Source organism: Lathyrus oleraceus, chromosome 1 (genome assembly GCF_024323335.1).
Source record: "Lathyrus oleraceus cultivar Zhongwan6 chromosome 1, CAAS_Psat_ZW6_1.0, whole genome shotgun sequence".
NCBI lineage: Eukaryota > Viridiplantae > Streptophyta > Magnoliopsida > Fabales > Fabaceae > Lathyrus > Lathyrus oleraceus.
Genome location: NC_066579.1, coordinates 28,552,520 through 28,573,536, shown reverse-complemented (window position 1 = coordinate 28,573,536; position 21,017 = coordinate 28,552,520).

The window sequence follows — 21,017 nt, the reverse complement described above, 5'->3', positions numbered from 1 at the left end:
CAGATTCCTGTATAACTGGATTAAAAACTGTGCCCATTTGATTGGTTAACATGTTGACCAATTCATGGTTACTATCATCCATTTGTTGTCTCAACACCGCTATTGTAGTGTTCGACAGCGACATGGTTTTGTTCTGTGTATTATTCCTAATGTTGCCCCCTTGCGCTGATCCTTGCAAGGATGGATTTGTGTTTTGGGCGTTGTCTGAAAACAGTGTTGCACTTGATGTCGACTGATATCCTGGCATTAAGGAATACGACATTCCATAAAGAGGATATGTGGTGCCAAAGCGAGGCACATAAGGTCTGAATGTCGTTATCGTTGATCCTGAACCCCCGGGTGGAGGTAGAGGAATTGATGTTCCAGTCGCACCCGTAGTCGACATTGTTGAGGTTGCACTTGTCATCGGTGGCAAAGTGGCAACCTGTGAGATTACTGTTTCCGTAGTGGATAAAGTTCCTCGTGGTACTTCATCTGTATTAGAAACTGACATTTTCAAAATTTCTCGTGGCTTACTATACAATTTGTCACTTCTAAGTTTCATGCAATTTCGTAACTGCTCTAGCACTGTCCCACTGGGCGTGCCATTTTGTTTACTGTGGAAATTGGTAAACAACCGCTGGTCCTCCCCAGTCCTTAAAACTAAGGGTTACTTGCAGGATCGACCAGTTGATCCTAGGACATGTGCTAGTGCAGGTGTAGCTTATCCAATTCGACGGAATAACTTTGGGAGGAACGGCTCCTGACAAAGTATTGAACAAGCGCAGGTTTTTCCACACGAACGGTTTAAACGATATTGTAGCCTATGGGTGACTCGTTACCGACATTGCTACAACATTCAAAAGACGTATACGACGAACCCGCTTTTGGTGAACTTTATTATCATAATAGAATCAGTGTCGACAGCGTAAACGACAACATAAAGTGACAACTCAAAAGTAAATGAAATTAAAATAAAATGTTCAACGGGAACAATTGAAAAGTAAGGAAGTTGCATTGAAATAAATGTGGTGATTCACGTACATAGCACTCTTAAAAACTCTTGCTTCCTCGCGTTGGGAATGAGAAGTTTATTACAAGTGATTTTTAGTACAAGGTGAACACCTTGAGCCCCTCGTAGGGACATTCTATTTATACTAAACTAAAGAAACTGCCTACAGGCTAAAAACTCCTAAAGACTAGCAGACGTCGTGTCACACGATCTGCAAACCGTTCCACACACGTCTTGCAAAACTTCTCCAGACTCTGGCGCTTTTATTCTTCTTGTAACTGCTAGTCATTTTCAAATTTCATGTCGACCAAACATTCTTCTCTTGTCAGCTTCATCCCTTGACTTGTGTTTTTTCCACTCTTGCTCATCTCAGGCACATCTTCATCTTTTGATAGGGTATAACCCCCAAATTCACAAGACCCTATCACCAGTTATACTTTCAGCATGCCTTAGAGATTTCTTGTGGTAACAGTTTTTCAATCTTATTTCTTCGCGGTAGTGTTTAAAAGAAGGTTCTGATAATGCGTAACGTGCATTGACAACCTTCTTCCGTAACGTCTTGTCTTTGATATCCTGCATGAAATTCTGAGCAATATGTCTAATACAGAAGACATGCGTCAAAGGAGGATCTTGCCAACCATTATCAATGTTATTATATGCACTAATGATTGAAGGGTGTTTGTCGGAGATCAAACATAAGTTAGGTTGTGTTGCAACGTGCAATCAGAGATTTTTTAGGAAAAAACTTCATCCCTCAACAGTCTCCCCTTCAACAAGGGTAAAGGCGATTAGAAAAATGTTGTTGTTGCCATCTTGTGCCACTGCCATCAGTAATGTTCCTTTGTATTTCCCATACAACCATATATCATCAATTTGTATAATAGGTTTACAGAAAGAAAAACCCAAGATGCATGGTTGATACGCCCAGAAGAGACGGTGGAATATTCCATTTCCAATAGCATAGGTCTCGTCTGGTCTATACGTGGGCAACGTTTCCAACTTGACAATAGTACATGGAGCATACTGTTTTAGAGACAATTGGTATTTTGGAAGTTGTTTGTAAGACTCCTCTCAATTTCCAAACACCTTTTCAACAGTCTTTGTCCTACCGATCCATGCCTTCCTATATGATGGAGTGTACTAGTACTCTGCCCTAATATGCGAGATTATTGTACTCACTTTTAACGATGGATTATCGCCAATGACAGATAATATTTCATCACATATTAGCTGAGAGCTCAATTTCCGATGATCTTGCATTGGGTTTGTCAACATGCATGTGTGAACTGGACCCATGGACCCAATCTCCCAAGAATTGCTCCTTTTCCGGTACGAAGCTGACAACTTGAAAAGGCAATGTGCATTCGAATAATAAATTGTGTATCTCAATGCATTTGTTCTATCAACTCTGGAATCAGCTGATAGTTGCATGTGAAATTTTTTGATAGCTTTTACACAATCATCTTTTGTGCGAAATGTGTCTCCTTGTTTCAAATATCCTTGCATTTGCACATAAGGATTGTACCATATATATGATGAAGGTTCATCGGAACCCAAATTCAACCTTGTCATGTGTTGAGGTGGACAATATACATGACTAGCTAGTAATGGCTCCTCTTCCTCATCAACGCTCACCATTGAATCAACCAAGATCTCGGCTTCTTCCTCTTCGTCATATGCAACATTCACCTTAGCTTGTTCGTCATCAGTTTCACAAAACACTTGTGACTGATCAATGAACTGAGACACTTGTTATTGTTATGGTAATATATACAACTCTATACCGTTGTACTCTGATTGTTCGTGACTGAGAAACATATGTTGAACATCTTCATCATCTCGAATCTTCTTCTGATAAAACTTCACCTAGTTCTCTGCAAATCAAACCGGATTTTTATAGATGATTTGGCCAACAAGATTGCACTGCAATTTCTTTTCTATTCTTTGTTTCATATGTGAATAATTTTATCATCGGTTTATAGTAAACCGAGTTACCTCTGTGTTGCGAAAACAAAAACCGAATAGTTCATGCTCAAATATTTCACCTTCGATATGGGCACTGATCATGTAATGTCTTGAGGAAGACATTTTTATAACTCTAACTTTCTTTTCTATACAGGAATTGAATGCATTGATATGTTATTCAAATGCACCTAAATAGCATAAACGTTGAATGCATTGATCACTCGGTTCGTCTACACAGACTTAACCATGCATGTAGTGACAAGCAAACACATGCAGTGATAAGAATGACAAGAACACACAATGCATGCGCCCAAGGAATCTCACAAGAGAAACTCTGCCCTAATAGTCCAATTCTTTTATTATTAAAAATAATATTTTTTTGTAAACCTTTTTTTAATAATGTGTAACACAAATTTTAATTTTAATTCTCTATATACCTTACTAGCAACTTTACAAAAATTCTCAATTTTTATAAACTTTCTGACATGGTAATTTAACAAAACTCTTCTCTTTTTAATTTTATACTTTGAATTTGTACAATATATCACTTTAGTTCTCATCTTGTTAAATTCTATTACCTTTATATTTTGTTACGAGATTATAACAAATAAAAAAGATATTTTCTATGGCGATTTAAGAATTTTTTATCCAAATATCCCTGATTTTCAAAAAAAAATCCAAAATAACCCTGATTTCAAAAAAATTCCCAACCTATCCCACTTTTTAGAGGAGGCACCAGATCAATTGATGCATCCTCTTAAACTTAGAGAGGAAGCACCAATTGGATTGGCTAGTGCTCCTTGTGTTGCCAATCCAATTGGCGCCTATGTGTTAAGTTTTAAGGGAGACGCCAATTGGATTGACACATGTGTGTGTTTTGTATTTTTTTTAAAACATTCTACATGATAGACAAATTCGAAATCGGATCAATTCATATTAATATTAATACCCGTTTATACAAAAAAGACTAATTTTGATGATCGGGATCACTTAACCGACCTCCGGTCCCACATCCTCTAGCTACCCAAACTCGTGGCCCTAACCCATGTTGATGATTCACCCCAGGTGTTTGAGTATCTGAGGGCCCAGGAACATCACCATCAATTGTAGAAGAATGCCTCAGATAGTCAGACAAATCAGTGTAGTTTTGTGCATGCATTGAAGGAGTACCGCCATAGCTGAGTTCATGACCCATGTCAGAGTAGTTGCACTGTGTTTAAGTTGTTGGAGGGAGACCGAGACGATTGAAGGGAGACATTGGTGTGAATTATGCGTCGAGGAAAGATTAGAATGATTGTTGTGGTATTTGGTAGACATATGGTTGTTGTAGATTTTGGTTTTGAGATGTTTGGGCTTCTTGACTATGGTAGGAAGAGACACGGTTGGTGTTAAATGATCATTGAGTGTTTTGGCTAAGGCGGTTATGGTAGGATGATGTGTTTGGTGCATAGCGATGTTGGGTCTCTTGATGATGATCTAGTTGTTGGTGGTGATACGGGGTATGCTCTTGGTATTGTGGTTGGGTGTATGGCATGTTATGATTGTATGTTTGTGTGTTTGTGGATTGGAAAGTTTGATGGATATGGGGTTGTGAGTAGTTGGTCTGACAATGTTGTTGGGGGTTAGATGTTGAGCCTTCTGGTGTGTAAGTTGTCTGGCGTGGGTTGTATAGGTATAAATCCTCGATGATGAACTCAAATCCAATCTATTTGTACCAAGCCAAATAATTACGACTTGACTTTTCTTTAGATGGCATCACAACTTTAGTTAAGACATGGTCATAGCGGTGCTTCCATTTGAGACACTCAGATCTAGCGAAGCTTTGCCATGGGTTAAAGTCCAATTGGTCATTAACTTTACGTAGATGTCATTCTCCTAGGTTTGTTGGGGGATCTGGGATGTGTTAAAGCATACCAAACTGCAATTTAACACGGTCACTATTGTGCATCTCCACAGTGGTGAATCTTATGATCGGTGTGCATGAAGTCCAAACGGTTGCGTCTTGTTCATTGATTTCATGGTCATGATCCAAATTTAGATATGGACACCAAATGAACTGAAATGTGAACATATGTTAGATTATAAATTTGGTAGAAGAAATTAACAAATTATTACGAAATAATTAGGTTAATGGATATACATCTGTCAGTTGAAGGTGATCCAAGAGATTGTGATACTGGGTAATACAGTGTCTAGGACATCTGTTTTAACTCATACCACGTGTCAACCATCTACACCATAAAGGTAAAAATATTATTTAGAGATAATAATCGGTAAAGTAAATAAATATAGTCCATTTTTAAGAACTTACTTTTGTGCATACGGGAATGTGAAAGGGTTGTTGTTGACGGATGCTAGGGACGGTAGTCTGGACCAACCTCATGCTTGGAGAAAAACAGCACATCCAGAAAAGGTAGATGTGTCTTTGTGTGAATTTTAACACAAAGAGCTATAAAGATAAGCCAGACAAGCGGATCCTCAACTGTAACTTCTTATTCTATCTACATGTCTTAGTAACGGTAAATACATAACATGCATACTAGAACCACTACCTTCGGGAAATAAAAATGAACCAATTAAAAGCATAATGTAACACCTAGTTTTTATTATTCGAGCCTCTTCGGTAGAATTCTCATCTAATTGTAAGCTGTTATAATATGCCTTAAGGTATGAAAGGAGTATACCTTGACCTCTCGAGTTATCATCTAACAAATCAGCATCTAAGAGGTCCATGCAAATTGAATTCGCATAGTTAGTTTTACCATTTACCGCCTTATCTTCGATAGGCAGTCCCAATAGCATGTTGACGTCTTCTAACGTCACGGTACATTCACCGGTTGGAAACCAGAATGCGTGTGTCTCGGGACACCATCTTTCACATAACACAAGAATGAATTTATTATCCACCGACCAAGATATTATTTTGCTTATATGTCCAAAACCGACGAGTTCGACATACGGTTGAATCATCGGGTCCATGTTACATATTCGTGGACCCGAGTTCGAAACCTTCAAAAAATTCCTATAAAAGAAACAACAAAATATGTTACTTTATAAAAGATAAACAACAAATTAAGTATCGTTATTAAAAGGTATTCTAGACAAATAATAGAAGAATTAAACGCTTACGTAAGTTTCTATGTTTGCAACTGTGCCTCTGTGCGATTCACCCATTGTGAGGAGAGACATCTTGTCAAAGTAAATGTTGAAAAAGTATTTGTTGCAGATGAAAGAGGTTGTTGCAGATGAAAGAGTTGTTGTTGTTGAGGAAGAAGTGAGTGTTGGTGTGGAAAAAATGTGAGAGTTTCTTGGATATTTATAAGGTGTGACATGCAAAAGTATGGATGCATGGACAATGGTGATAGCATGTGCAAGTCAAATGGTTTGGAGCCCATGTGCAATTTTCACATGCTAGCGCCAATCAAAGTGGCGCCTCTCCTAGGCTCATGCATACCCAGCATTCACCACTTTTTTGCGAAGGTTGTTATCTTTGATTGCACACATGAAGTTTTGTGCGATATGTCTAATGAAATAGACACGGGTATAAGGAGGATCATGCCATCTGTTGTCATGGTTATTGTAAGCACTCTCAATGGCAGCATGTCTATCAGAAATCAAACAGAGGCTGGCTTGTGGAACCACATGTGTTCTGAGATGCCGAAGAAAGAAACCCCAACCACCAGCGGTTTCACCTTTAACTAGAGCAAAGGCAATGGGAAAGACATTGTTGTTGTCGTCTTGTGTAACCACCATAAGCAAAGTACCCTTGTATTTGCCGTATAACCATGTTCCATCAATTTGAATAATAGGTTTGTAGAATGCAAAACCTTTGATGCACGGATCAAACGCCCAACATAGGCGGTGAAAGATTTTATTTCCAGCAACACAGGTTCTGTCTGGCGTAAATGCTGGCAATGTCTCCATAATTGCAACAGTTCCTGGTACGTATGTTTTTAGGGCCCATAAAAACCGTGTCAATTCTTTGTATGAATCCTCCCAGTTGCCGAATACATGTTCAACAACCTTTGTCCTTGCAATCCTGCTTTCTTGTAAGATGGAGTATAATTATATCTTGTTCTGATATGAGATATTATTATACTCACTTCACTGATGGGTCTCTGTTAACAAGCGGCAAAATGTCTTGACATATCAATGCATCGCTTAATTTACAGTGATCTTGTTCAATGTTAGTTGCAATGCAACTGTGAGGTGGGTCTATTGAAGCTATCTCCCAAGAGTGGCTTTTCATTTTGTGAGACGCAGCCAACCAAAACTTACAAAGGACGTTACGATATTTGATGACATACCTTCTCGAATCAGTGCGTTTCATTGTGAAATCAGCAGAGTTATTCATGTGAAATTTTTAGATAGCTCGCACACATTCTTCTTTAGTGAGGAACATGTCTCACACCTTTAACTCGCCTTCTTATTGTGGATACGGGTTATAAAAAACATTGTTGGATGTTTCATTGTCATGCATATCCATGTTTGTCATATGTTGAGGAGGATTTTATACATGACTTGGAGGCAATGGCGTTGGTTGATCATCATCTTCAATGTTGTTGTTCAACATATGATCGACCTATGTCTCGGTCTCTTCTTCTTCTTCATCAACGACGCTGACTTCTGCTTCTGCTTCTGGGTCGGCGTCATCTGAGTTTTCTGAATCAAATTCATCAAATTCAACTTGATTAGTTATTTGAGATTGCTGATATGGTATACTTGGTTGAAAAGTAACATGCAACTTAATAAAACCAGAATGTTCGTGACTAACAAACATATATTCAACATCTTCATCATCCCGTACCTTCAGCGGGAAAAATTTGCACTGACTGTTCTAAAAAAATGGATTTTTATACGGGATCTTTGACACAATACCAGATCCTATGCAGGATTCAATTCGTTTTTCCAAATGCAAGAAATTTGAATTTCTCTTGATCGTTAGTCGGATGGAATCGGTGTTTCGAAAACAAAACCAGTATAACTCAGACTCATATGTCTCACCATTGTAGTGAACATTTATACTATATTTTGGTGAAGATGACATTGTAATATTTCTTGTGCTGATGAAAATTAATTTTTTGGTGCAGATGAATTTGTGTTGATTGTTGGATGTAGATAGTAAGACACTTAAATAGGCAAGTGATGTGTCAAAGATGCAACGCTAGACGGAAGTGATGTGTCAAAAATACAAGCAAGTCAAAAGTGATGTGTCAAATATGCAAGCAAGACGGAAGTGATGTGTCAAGCATGCAAGTCAGAGGGAAGCCATGTGCCAAACATGTAAGCCCTAGAGCCAATCCAATTGGCGCTACCTTGTAATGGTTGCACATGGGCGCCAGTCCAATTGGCGACGCCATGTCTTGCATGCAGACCTTGTAACCAGGCATGCACAGCCATGCATGCGTCAGGTTAGGTCAAGATGTAGCATGCATGAGACTAGGGGGTGCAAATTTGATTGGCGCTAGCATGTGGGAAATGCACATGGGCAGAAAACCATTTGGCTAGCACATGTAATCACAATTTTCCATGCTTCCACACTTTTGCATGTCACACCTTATAAATAGGCATGAAACTCTCACATTTTTCCCACACCAACACCCACTTCTTCCTCAACAACATCAACTTTTTCATCTGCAATAACCTCTTTCATCTCCGACAAGATGTCTCTCCTCACAATGGGTGAGTCGCACAGAGGAACAGTTGCAAACATAGCAACTTATGTAAGCGTTTAATTCTTCTGTTATTTGTCTAGAATACCTTTTAATAACGATACTTAATTTGTTGTTTATCTTTTATAAAGTAATGTGTTTTATTGTTTCTTTTATAGGATGTTTCAAGGTTTCGAACTCGGATCCAAGAATATGTACACATGGACCCGATGATTCAACCGTATGTCGAACTCGTCTGTTTTGGACATATAAGCAAAATAATGTCTTGGTTGGTGGATAATAAATCCATTCTTACGTTATGTGAAAGATGGAATCCCGAGACACACACATTCTGGTTTCCAACCGATGAGTGCACCGTGACGCTAGAAGACGTCTACATGCTATTAGGACTACCTGTCGAAGGAAAAGCGGTAAATGGTAAAACCAACTATGCGAATTCAATTTGCATGGACCTCTTGGATGTTCATTTCTTAGATGATAACTCGAGAGGTCGAGGTATACTCCTTTCACGCCTTAAGGCATATTATAACAGTTTGCAGTTAGATGAACATTCTACCGAAGAGGCTCGAATAATAAAAACTAGGTGTTACATTATGCTTTTAATTGATTCTTTTTATTTCCCGAGGGTAGTGGTTCTAGTATGCATGTTATGTATTTACCTTTACTAAGACATGTAGATAGAATATGAAGTTACAGTTGGGGATCCACTTGTCTGGCTTATCTTTATATCTCTTTGTGTAAAAATTCACACAAAGACGCATCTACCTTTTCTGGATGTGTTGTTTTGCTTCAAGCATGGGGTTGGTCCAGACTACCGTCCCTAGCACCCATCAACAACAACCCTTTCACATTCCTGTGTGCACAAAAGTAAGTTCTTTAAAATGGACTATATTTACTTACTTTACCGATTATTATCTCTAAATAATATTTTTACCTTTATGGTGCAGAAGGTCGGCACGTGGTATGAGTTATAACAGATGTCATAGACACTATATTACTCAGTATCGCAATCTCTTGGATCACCTTCGACCGACAGATGTATTGCCATTAACCTAACTATTTCGTAATAATTTGTTAATTTCTTCTACCAAATTTAAAGTCTAACATATGTTCACATTTCAGTTTATTTGGCGTCCATATCTAAATTTGGATCATGACCATGAAATCAACGAACAAGACGCAACCGTTTGGACTGCATGCACACCGATCATAAGATTCACCACTATGGAGATGCACAATAGTGATCGTGTTAAATTGCAGTTTGGTATGCTTCAACACATCCCAGATCCCTCAACAACCCTAGGAGAATGGCATCTACGCAAAGTTAACGACCAATGGAACTTTAACCCATGGCAAAGCTTCGCTAGATCTGAGTGTCGCAAATGGAAGCACCGCCATGACCATGTCTTAACTGACATTGTGATGCCAACTGAAGAAAAACCAAATCGTAATTATTTGGCTTGGTACATATTAGTTGGTTTTGAGTTCATCGCCGAGGATATGTACCTATACGACCCACGCCAGACAACTTACACACCAGAAGGCTCAACATCTAACCCCCAACAACATTGTCAGACCGGTTACTCACAACCCCCTATCCGTCAAACTTTTCGTTCCACAAACACACAAACATACAACCCTAACATGACATACACCCAACCACAATACCAAGAGCATACCCCGTACCACCACCAATAACTAGATCATCATCCAGAGACCCAACATCGCTTCGCACCCAACACATCACCCTACCAAAGCCGCCTTAGCCAAAACACTCAACGATCGTTTAACACCAACTGTCCCTCCTCCTACCATAGCCAAGAAGCTCAAACATCTCAAAATCAAAACCTTCAACAACCATATGTCTACCAAACACCACAACAATCTTTTCAACCTTTCCTCGACGCATCATTCACACCAATGTCCCCCTTCAATCGTCCTGGTCGCCCTACAACAACTCAAACGCAACCCAACTACTCTAGCATGGGTCATGATCTCAGCTTTAGCGGTACACCTTCGATGCATACACAAGACTACGCTGATTTGTCTGACTATCTCAACAGGCAATCTCCTGCAGTTGATAGTGATGTTCTTGGGCCCTCAGATACTCAAATACCTGGGGTGAATCATCAACGTGGGTTAGGGTCACGGGTTCGGGTAGCCAGGGGATGTGGGACCGTAGGTCGGTTAGGTGATCCCGGTCATCAACATTAGTCTTTTTTGTGTAAATGAGAATTAATATTAATATGAATTGGTCTGATTTCGACTTTATCTATCATGTAGACTTTTTTTCAAAAAAAATCACAAAACACAAGGAGGTGTCAATCCAATTGGCGCCTCTCTTTAAACTTAACACATGGGCGTCAATTGGATTGGCAACACAAAGAGCCCAAGCCAATCTAATTGACGCCTCCTCTCTAAGTTTAAGAGGAGACGCCAATTGATCTGACACCTCCTCTTAAAAGTGAGGTAGATTGGAATTTTTTTTGAAATCATGATTATTTTGAGATTTTTTTTGAAAATCAATGGTAGTTTAGTAAAAAATTCACCAAAAATACAATCTTATCTTTTTTATTTCATTATTGTTGATCTAATTTTGCAATTGATAAACTATTTTAATCTCTAAACATTTGTCATAATATATTAAAAAGATATCTGCATCCAAATAAAAATTAGTTAAAATAGTTATCTTATGAAATTGACATTAAATATTTTAACGTTATTTTTTATATTGGTCACTAAAAAAATTGTTGACTAATACAATTTATATACGAAAGGAATATTTGTTAACATGAAACAAATATTTATTATTAATCAATTTTTTATTGATTTTAATAATTTTTAAATAAAAATAAGAACAATTATATTAATTTAATTTAAATATAATATAGATTTGAAGAAATTAGTCACCATTAAATTAAAAAATCAATCAATTTTATATTACTTTTAAACTATGATACATAACCAATATTTTGGACATTTCACATATTATATAAACACATTTTTAACTATCAATAATTAAAAATAGTAATCTATTTTTCTATTTTATTAAAAATGCTCATTAATCAATTTTAATATTTCAATATCGAGTTAGAGAAGTAAGTTTCCCTGAGGTGTATTATGTATGTCAAAATAAAATACTGAATATATATTTTTTATTTAATAAAGATATTTAAAAATTGAGACAAATATTTATTATTGATAAAGAAAAATTATATAAAAATATATTTGCTCACATACATAAATAAAACACTTAACACTAATTTATTATTGAAGTATGTGTTACTTATGAAATTTGACAACTTATCATATAAGAATATTATAAATAAAAAATATAATTAAAAAATTAACATTTATAATAGGAAGATAAAAAAATACATGATCATTTTTTTTAAAAATTAGGCTACTTATATGACCGTTTGATTTATTCATATTAACGGTTGAGATTTTATGTAACACTTTTAGACTTATACCTAGTGTCAACGGATCTTAACACACACACAAATATCAGACAATAAAATTGTTAGAACAACTATTATAATAGATTAAAAATAAATGAAAGTAAAAGACGGTGAATATATATATATATATATATATATATATATATATATATATTATATATATATATATATATATATATATATATATATATATATATATATATATATATATATATATATAATTTCAGTTTACCTAAACCGTGTTTACCTAAACCGTAATCCCTATTTACATTCAACAAACAGCTTTCTTTATCCATAATTATCTTTAAAATATGAGTTCTACTCAACAACCTATAATAATCTCAAGAATACGAGTCATGCTCAGCAATATCCTTTTTGGCAAATATCATACCCCAATGAAGACTTCTTGCATGACGATTATCTCATGCTATACACTGAGAAATATGTAACAATTCTAAGCAATACCTAAACTTGTCACTTGTCTTGGTTAACATATCAATCGCATTCTCTAAAACATGAACATTTCAAGTAATATTTATCACTACTATAAATAATACATTTTATAACAAAGTTTTCATTTCAACGAACAAAGGTGAACCATGTTTTAATTTTTTGGGAAAAATATAATTTGTTTCCTTTGTTATATATATATATATATATATATATATATATATATATATATATATATATATATATATATATATATATATATATATATATATATATATATATTTTCAGTTTACCTAAACCGTAATCCCTATTTACATTCAACAAACAGCTTTCTTTATCCATAATTATCTTTAAAATATGAGTTATACTCAACAACCTATAATAATCTCAAGAATACGAGTCATGCTCAGCAATATCCTTTTTGGCAAATATCATACCCCAATGAAGACTTCTTGCATGACGATTATCTCATGCTATACACTGAGAAATATGTAACAATTCTAAGCAATACCTAAACTTGTCACTTGTCTTGGTTAACATATCAATCGCATTCTCTAAAACATGAACATTTCAAGTAATATTTATCACTACTATAAATAATACATTTTATAACAAAGTTTTCATTTCAACGAACAAAGGTGAACCATGTTTTAATTTTTTGGGAAAAATATAATTTGTTTCCTTTGTATATATATATATATATATATATATATGTATATATATATATATATATATATATATATATATATATATATATATATATATATATATATATATATATATATATATATATATATATATATATATATATATGTTGATGGAAAAACTAACAAAGGGATATACTTTGAATTCCAACAACTACAATTTATGTTTTTATTTCTTTTATAATGACATCATTCTTTTTATTCTATTTTTTAAATATTGAGTCATCTATTCCTTTGTTAGACTACCAATTGAGGGGAGAGATTATCCAAATTTGTCAATAAAAATATTTGTTCATTGAGTTTTGTCCTTAATCTAACTCATTTGTCGTCACTCCAAACTCGTAAACATAATTCTCTATGATGGATTGCAATACACTAAAATATTTTAAGTTTTTTAATTAGTTAGGAAATCTTTCAAGATTGCGTGTTATTGTTACATTTATGCATTGAAGAAACTAGTTTTACTAATCTTGAACAAAGTATTTTCTGTTCTTGCAATCTATCTCATAGAATGATGTTGTTATTGTTGATCTCACCTCTGACAATCCATTGTTATATTTAGAAATAATTTCTCAATATTATAATCCAAGGAGAAAATTCAATGATTTATTGCTTTCCTTGGCTGACAACATTGAGAAACCTATTCATAATTGAAATTTTATTCTTAGAAGGACAAATGTATGATACAATGTGTGGGATAATATGTATGATAAGTTAAATGCGTAACAAAATAAAGACATGATAAAAATAATACAAAAATTGTTTGCTCAATTCAGTGCAATATCACATACGCTTGGGGGGCATTCAACTCAAGAAAGGAAATTCACTCTCAATAGTAAAAGTACAAATATTTTTAGATGAACAAACTCTGTCCAATGCCTCTCTTCCTAATACTCTATGTAAATTTCTATTCAGGACTCCCTCCTATAAAATGACTCCACTCCCAATAGTCAGAAGGACAAATGAGCTTACTACGAACTCTCCAATTCAAGGTCATTGTCCTAATACTACCCGTAAAGATTAGTCCAGGCTCCCCTTGAATAAGATATGCCTCTCACTTTCACTCAAACATTTTTCCTATGTTTGGACATTTACAATATGATTGAAAAGATGGAACAACTAAACACACATAAATACTTTGTTCTCAAGCTTATATATTTACTATCTAGGAACAGAGTATTACAATAAAAACTCAAAGACAATACTCAAGTAAAACTCTCTTATAGAGTATATTTTTACCTAATATTATGAGTCTTCACAAAGAAGATGAACTCCTTATATAGCCAAAAAAGCCAAGCTCCAAAAGCCCATCACGAATTTGGTTGGACTTCTAAAAAGCGAATGAGATCAATTTTCATTAATGATGATTTTCAATCTTGATTGATCACCTTGAATACATTTGAATCTCTTGATTATTTTTGTTGTATTTGATTCAGATCACATCCTCCAAAAACACACATGATCAATCAAATATTTATTAGAAAGATTGAGATCCTTGATTGATACAAATCTTGAATACTTAAACACACCAAAGGAAATCATGCTAAGAATAGATCTTTTCCAAATCCAAACACATACTTTGACACTCATATCTCTGATATAATAGAAAAGGAAACAAATCACAAAATAACAAGATATACTTCAATTTATTTTGCTCACCAAGTAACAGTCTGATACAGATGTCTCATAGATCGTGGAATATTTGGCCTGACATATGTCGAGTAACAAAATTCTGAATCTCAAATAAATCAAATAAAATATTTACTTTATATAAACCATAATTTCAACTTCTCAAGTAAAGGGTTCAGAATAAATCTCTGGTAGAAACTGAATCACATATTAAATCATCTTTAATAGAGATTGAAGATTTTCTTATTAAGTGCAAATCCAAATCTTTTGATTAAAACATATCTAATTAAATCTCTTCATGGAGTGAATCTTGAATCAATATATTTGCATATCCAATTTCAACACAATCTTGAATAAACTAAATCTGAAACAAATCTTCATTCAAAGCATATTCAAATATATCTTTTCTTCAAAGAAAATCCAATCAAATCAAATCTTCATATTTTCTTTAATGTAAATCCAATCAAATCAAATCTTTTTATTTGAATAAAATCTTTTCCAAGTTCATTTGGATTAACAAGCTTCTTCAAAGAGCAATTTTCTACATCTTTTGAAGGAATTAAAACCGAACTAAATCTGAAGATAATTAGAACCCAATCTGCATGCAAAGATGTCCCACGACATGTGCTAAACATCTTGATTGACTAGTTTCTTACAAAAATTAGCCAATTACTTAGAACAGCATAACTCAATATGAGCAGTATGAGCAACGCTTGGGCCAGGATGTCGTAGTACATGTCAAGACATCTTCTTAAACAAGTTTCCTGCAAAATAATCCAATCAAAGGAAGAATGCTAATCATACTGAGAAGATATTGCAACCCAAAAAGAAAATTGTGAATGGTAATAAGTTATATGTGAAATTTTTTGCTGTTCAGCATTTTCTTTTTGGGTCTGCAATTGAAGTCATTTATTCCTTCGGTTGGACTGACAACCTAGGGGAAAAGTCACGTGTAACCTGATTTTCTATATAAAAGTAATATGTTCATTAAATTTTCTATAAATATAACTCATCTCTAAAACATCATTTTTCGTGTCAAGTCATGTTAGTGTTGTTGTTTCACTTTCATAAAACAAGATCTTGAAAATTTTGGTTTGAATATTAATTCCAAATTTCACTTTATTCGGTAAATGGATCTGCTTGAAACTTTACATTAATGTTTAAAGCCAAAATTTTCAAGATAGTAAAAAATTTAGTAGTGTGTCGATAAATTCGTAAAGATGGTCGAAGAGGTAACGAAGGGATCCTAGTCGTTCGTATGTCAGATTGATCACCCCTTTATCGAATTTATTATCCCTTTTTGTAGATTTCTTGCTCTTTTGTAGGATACGTCGTTTTAAATGGGAATTGGTGATGTATTTCCTGTAATACCCTAACCCTGAATACTCTTGATTATGAAAAACACATGCAATAATCATATTTAACCAACAAGGGTGTCACACATCTCCCTCAAATAATCATGCTTTCCAAACGTTTTTTATAACAATGCGGCGGAAAATCAACTTCAAACATGCTATATAATATCTCGACAAAATCATACACTCGATTAATTAAATTAATCCAACAACTCAAAAACAACGAATAAAAAGTCCCAACTCAGTGTTACAAATCGGAGCACCGACAAAACTAGATAACGCATAAAACCAAATAAGTGAAGAGGCCTCAATGCCCTCGTTCACCTCAACAATAACTACTCACATATCCGATTATTTATACTCCAGGAGAGTATAAAACACCACAAAACAAAAACTAGGGGTGAGAATAACTTTACAGATGATAGTGGTGCATTAAACAGTAACGATAGTCATACATAGCATCAATTATCATTCTCACACAATAACCCAAAACAATCATCACAATGAAAATGTACTAATGTAATATACTCTTCCTCTAAGAATGCATGTGGTACCAAGGTTTGGATTTTATAGGTATGCTATTGATTTATCCACGTCTCGGGTTTCTCTCTGGAACATAGCATTCTCTCTAAACAATAAGACCGTCATTGGCTAACACAAGACTAAAATTGACTATGCCTCTTATATAAAAACCAGGAAAATTCTACTATTATAGTACGCCTAGATCTAATTTCCCCATTCCAAAAGAAAGGTTATTGTGTTAGCTTTCTAACGCAACTGACGGCACATCAAACAGACTTACGAAACTCAAGTTACGCATAAAATAAGACGATTAATCCCCTTTTATGTCTACCTGCAATTTTATGCGTTTTCTCCATATTGAACAAATTCGAAACTTGCATGTTTCACCTATTTGAGTTTTAACCGCCCCAAAAGACACACAAATGAGCAACACCATTGAAATGACACAAAAGTTAGGAGAAATTCTCCCTTTGGGATTTTTCTGACTTTCAGTTATCCCTCAAAATCCAACACAACTCAAACCCAAGACAATTATACACCATGATCCAATTATTATTAAGAAAATTTGTCCCAAAGGGCACAAACACAGATTATACAACAACAATGCAAGGGAAAAATCACAAAAAAAATAATATTCCTAACCTCATACAAGGTATTCAAGAACAAGATAGAAGGGTTCAAGGCAAATCCTTTTGCCCACAAACACAGAAACAACAATCACAGATATAAAATTGAGGAGAAAAAGATAAGCGGGTTATGATTCCTCACAACCCTAATGCCTAAACACCCATATGTAAAGAGTTCCCCCTTACGTCGAAATTACAAATCGTTGAACTTTCTTGCCCTTGGGATCTACCTCTCTCTCCCTTCCTACGGTCGCATGACTCTCTGTCTTTTTCTGTCTCTTTTCCACTTTTTCAACTTGTGTACGTGTAAGACCCTAATTTTGACCCTAAGATCCCTCATGGCATCATATCATTGCACAAGTGCATTGCCTCAATGATCATAGCATGTTTGACTCTTTAACCCTAGGGTTGGGAATTGTGTGAGTGGTTTGAGACCACCAAGCATGCTTGTTTTGTATATTATTTATTTTCTAATTTTGATTACTAACAAAAAGCACAAAAATATATCACTAACTCTTTTTGTTTTGAAGCTCAAGTGGTCATGTGTTCCAATGCTCCTAGGAGGCTCCTAAGCCCAAAGAAATGGCCAGATGAAGATGAGGAAAAGAATGAAAATGGTCCACAAAGATCCTAATCATCATATATGTCTCCCAAGTATCTCAATTTGCCAATTTGATCAAGATAACCCAAAGGGCCTGAGGATTGTTTCCCAAGGAAACCCTAATTCAATTGTGCTTTGACTGTGCCTTGCCCATGAAGCAACCTCAACCTATGATCAAATTTAATCAAGGTAAGTAATTTGATTAATCATTTGATGCATATATGAGCCTATTTTATCATCCTCAATCATTTATTCATCAAGATTGGAAGTTTGGTCTTGAGAAGTTGACCAGTCAAGTCATCTGACTAAGCTGAGCACCATTGAGATATAACTTTTGATTTGTTTGTCAAATGAAGATGACCCCAAGAGAAAAACTGTTCTTAAGAACCATATGAAAAACTTTCATGTTCATCAAAAATAAATTTGAAACTTTTACGGTCACCATTCATTTCAAAACATTATAGGTCATTTTGACTGAAACCCTAATTTTGGGTCAACTTACCAAGGACATAACTTCCTTAATTTTTATGATTTTGGGGTGAGACCAAGTGCATTGCAAATCTTAAGATGTCTAATTCAAATGTTAGGCTGTACAAAATTTCATAATCCTAAAATAAATACATGTGATAATACAAAACATTATAGGTCACATTGGACCTAAGTCATTGAATTTGAAAAAGTACCCAACTTCAAATGCCCATAACTTTGTCATGGAAAGTCCAAATGATTCAAAATTTGAGTCTAAATTGATAATCTTGAAACTACCTACAACTTCGATGTTGGAGGTTTTTCCATTTTAAGCTTGTATCATGAAAACAGAGGGGTTTGAATAGGCTTGCTTTTGGTGAAAATTTTCAAAGGTGGCTTAAACATGTTTTGTACTTGGATTTTCACATCCAGTTTTCATTAATTTCCAAATTCCAAATGAATTTTTTCCCAACATTACTTTTGTTCCTTATTTCAAGGGCTTTCCAACTATTACTCACATTACTTTTTTGGACTTACCATTTGGGAGTTTCAAAGAACTCTTCATTTATGTGCATTTTGGCATTTCATGTTATAACTTGGTATGCAAGCTAATTCCACTTCATGTACATGTCCAAATCCATTCCAAATGAACTCAGCATGGTTTTTCACCCATCATTGGGCCTTCCATACGCCTGTACAGGCCCATGCATATCCAATTTCAAATGCCATGCACACGAGGGAAGCATGATGCACAACCAATTTCAGCTATAAATAAACACTCCTTCTCATTCATTCATCAACCTTTTGGAGATCTGAATTGCTGCAACATTGAAACCATAGCCATACCAAAGGACTTTTTCAGAATTTTTTCTCACTTTCAAGCTTGAAATTCAAAATCATTAGTTTATCTTCAAAGCTTAATTCCTTAGCCTATAATCTCCACTGCATCCCTAGAGCAAAGAAGAGTCAAGATCCTGAAGAAATCGTGGTCTGAAGTGCTCCAATTCAGAGGTATACCTTCAAACTTTTTGGATCTAGAACTTGCAATTCAATGTAGCTTCCTCTTGTTTGTGTGGTTTTCTGAAGTCCTCACACTTGAGGCAAGTCAATGGTGGTTTCAATTTTTCATTTCGTGCATTTACAGTTGGTACACCATGATCTTCCACTTCACATTTCTCTCAATATAGGAAGAGTGAGGAAGATTCATGGATATAGTGTTGATCTCCATCACACGAGCTTCAATTTCATGTCCTTACTTTCCATTTCTACTAAGTTTTTTTCTCTGCAACTGGTGGTCGGAGGTTGTTGTCCCACCGGAGAAGATGGTGGTTTCCACCACCATCACCATGCGTGTCACTCTTGGCCTTTGGATCATGAGTTCAGGATCTAATCTTGGTTCTTCATTGCATTTACTTTATTTAATTCATGTTGTTATGCATTTGACTCGAACACACACTGCGCCCTCACATCTGAGCCATTCAGTCTTGCCACATCAATTAATGAGGTGCATCACGCGGTTGTGGTTTTTTCCATGTAATTCATTTTCTTTTATTTTCAGTTAATTGATTTGATTTTCAAAAATTCATAAAAAAAATTATTTGAAGTCATAAAAATATGAGACCAATTCCAAAAAATTTCTTAAAAAATCTAGTTTCATATTTTGATTTTTAATTATTTTTGTGACTTAATTTAATAATTTTTGTGAATTATTTGATTTTTAATAGTTTTAATTCATTTTAAAATACTTTCTGACTTTTGAAAAATCCAAAAATTATTTTCCTAGCACCTATGGATCATGATAAGTCAATGAAAAATAGTCTTATCAATTTCTTATTTGATTTGAGATTTATTTGAGATTTTAGTTCATATTGTGTTATTTTTTAGTGTTTTTAAATACTTTCTGATTTCAAAAATTGGTGAGAAAATTAGTCAAAGCTTGTTTGACCATGTTGAACCTATAAGAATTTAATTGGACTTATTGAAGTTGATTTGAATTGAATTTGAGGTTTGACCTTATTTGTTGATTTTTTTATTTGCATTTTATTTTAATTCAAAAAATACCAAAAAATTATTGTTGACTTGTAATCTTCATTTCTTTTCTGTTTGGTGTTGATTGATGTTGGTTTGATCCACATTTGATCAATTGGATTTGATACTTGTCTTCTTTTTTCCCTCCCTTTTCGTCTTCATCACATTCTCTCCATCAATGGCCAATGAGTTAAGTTCTTATGGTTGGTCTTGACAAATGAGGGGTTTAACCTTCTTTGATCCAAACCAAACTCAACTTGATCCATGATCAAGTGAGTTATTTTGTGTCCAAGATAGGTTGCTTCTTGGTCAAGCAAATAATCTAAAGACAATACAAGGCCCTTCCCCTTTTGTTTTGGCATGGCAAGTTTATGGAGCTTGGCTTACTAGTCATGATCTCTAACTTCTGTTCTTTGCCTATATTTTTATTGACCGACCTCAGATAGGTGTGCCTACTACATTAGTCCACTTACGATTGCTTAACATAGCGCTACATTATCTTATGACAAGCTAACATAACTCCACTAATTACTAACTTTAATTTG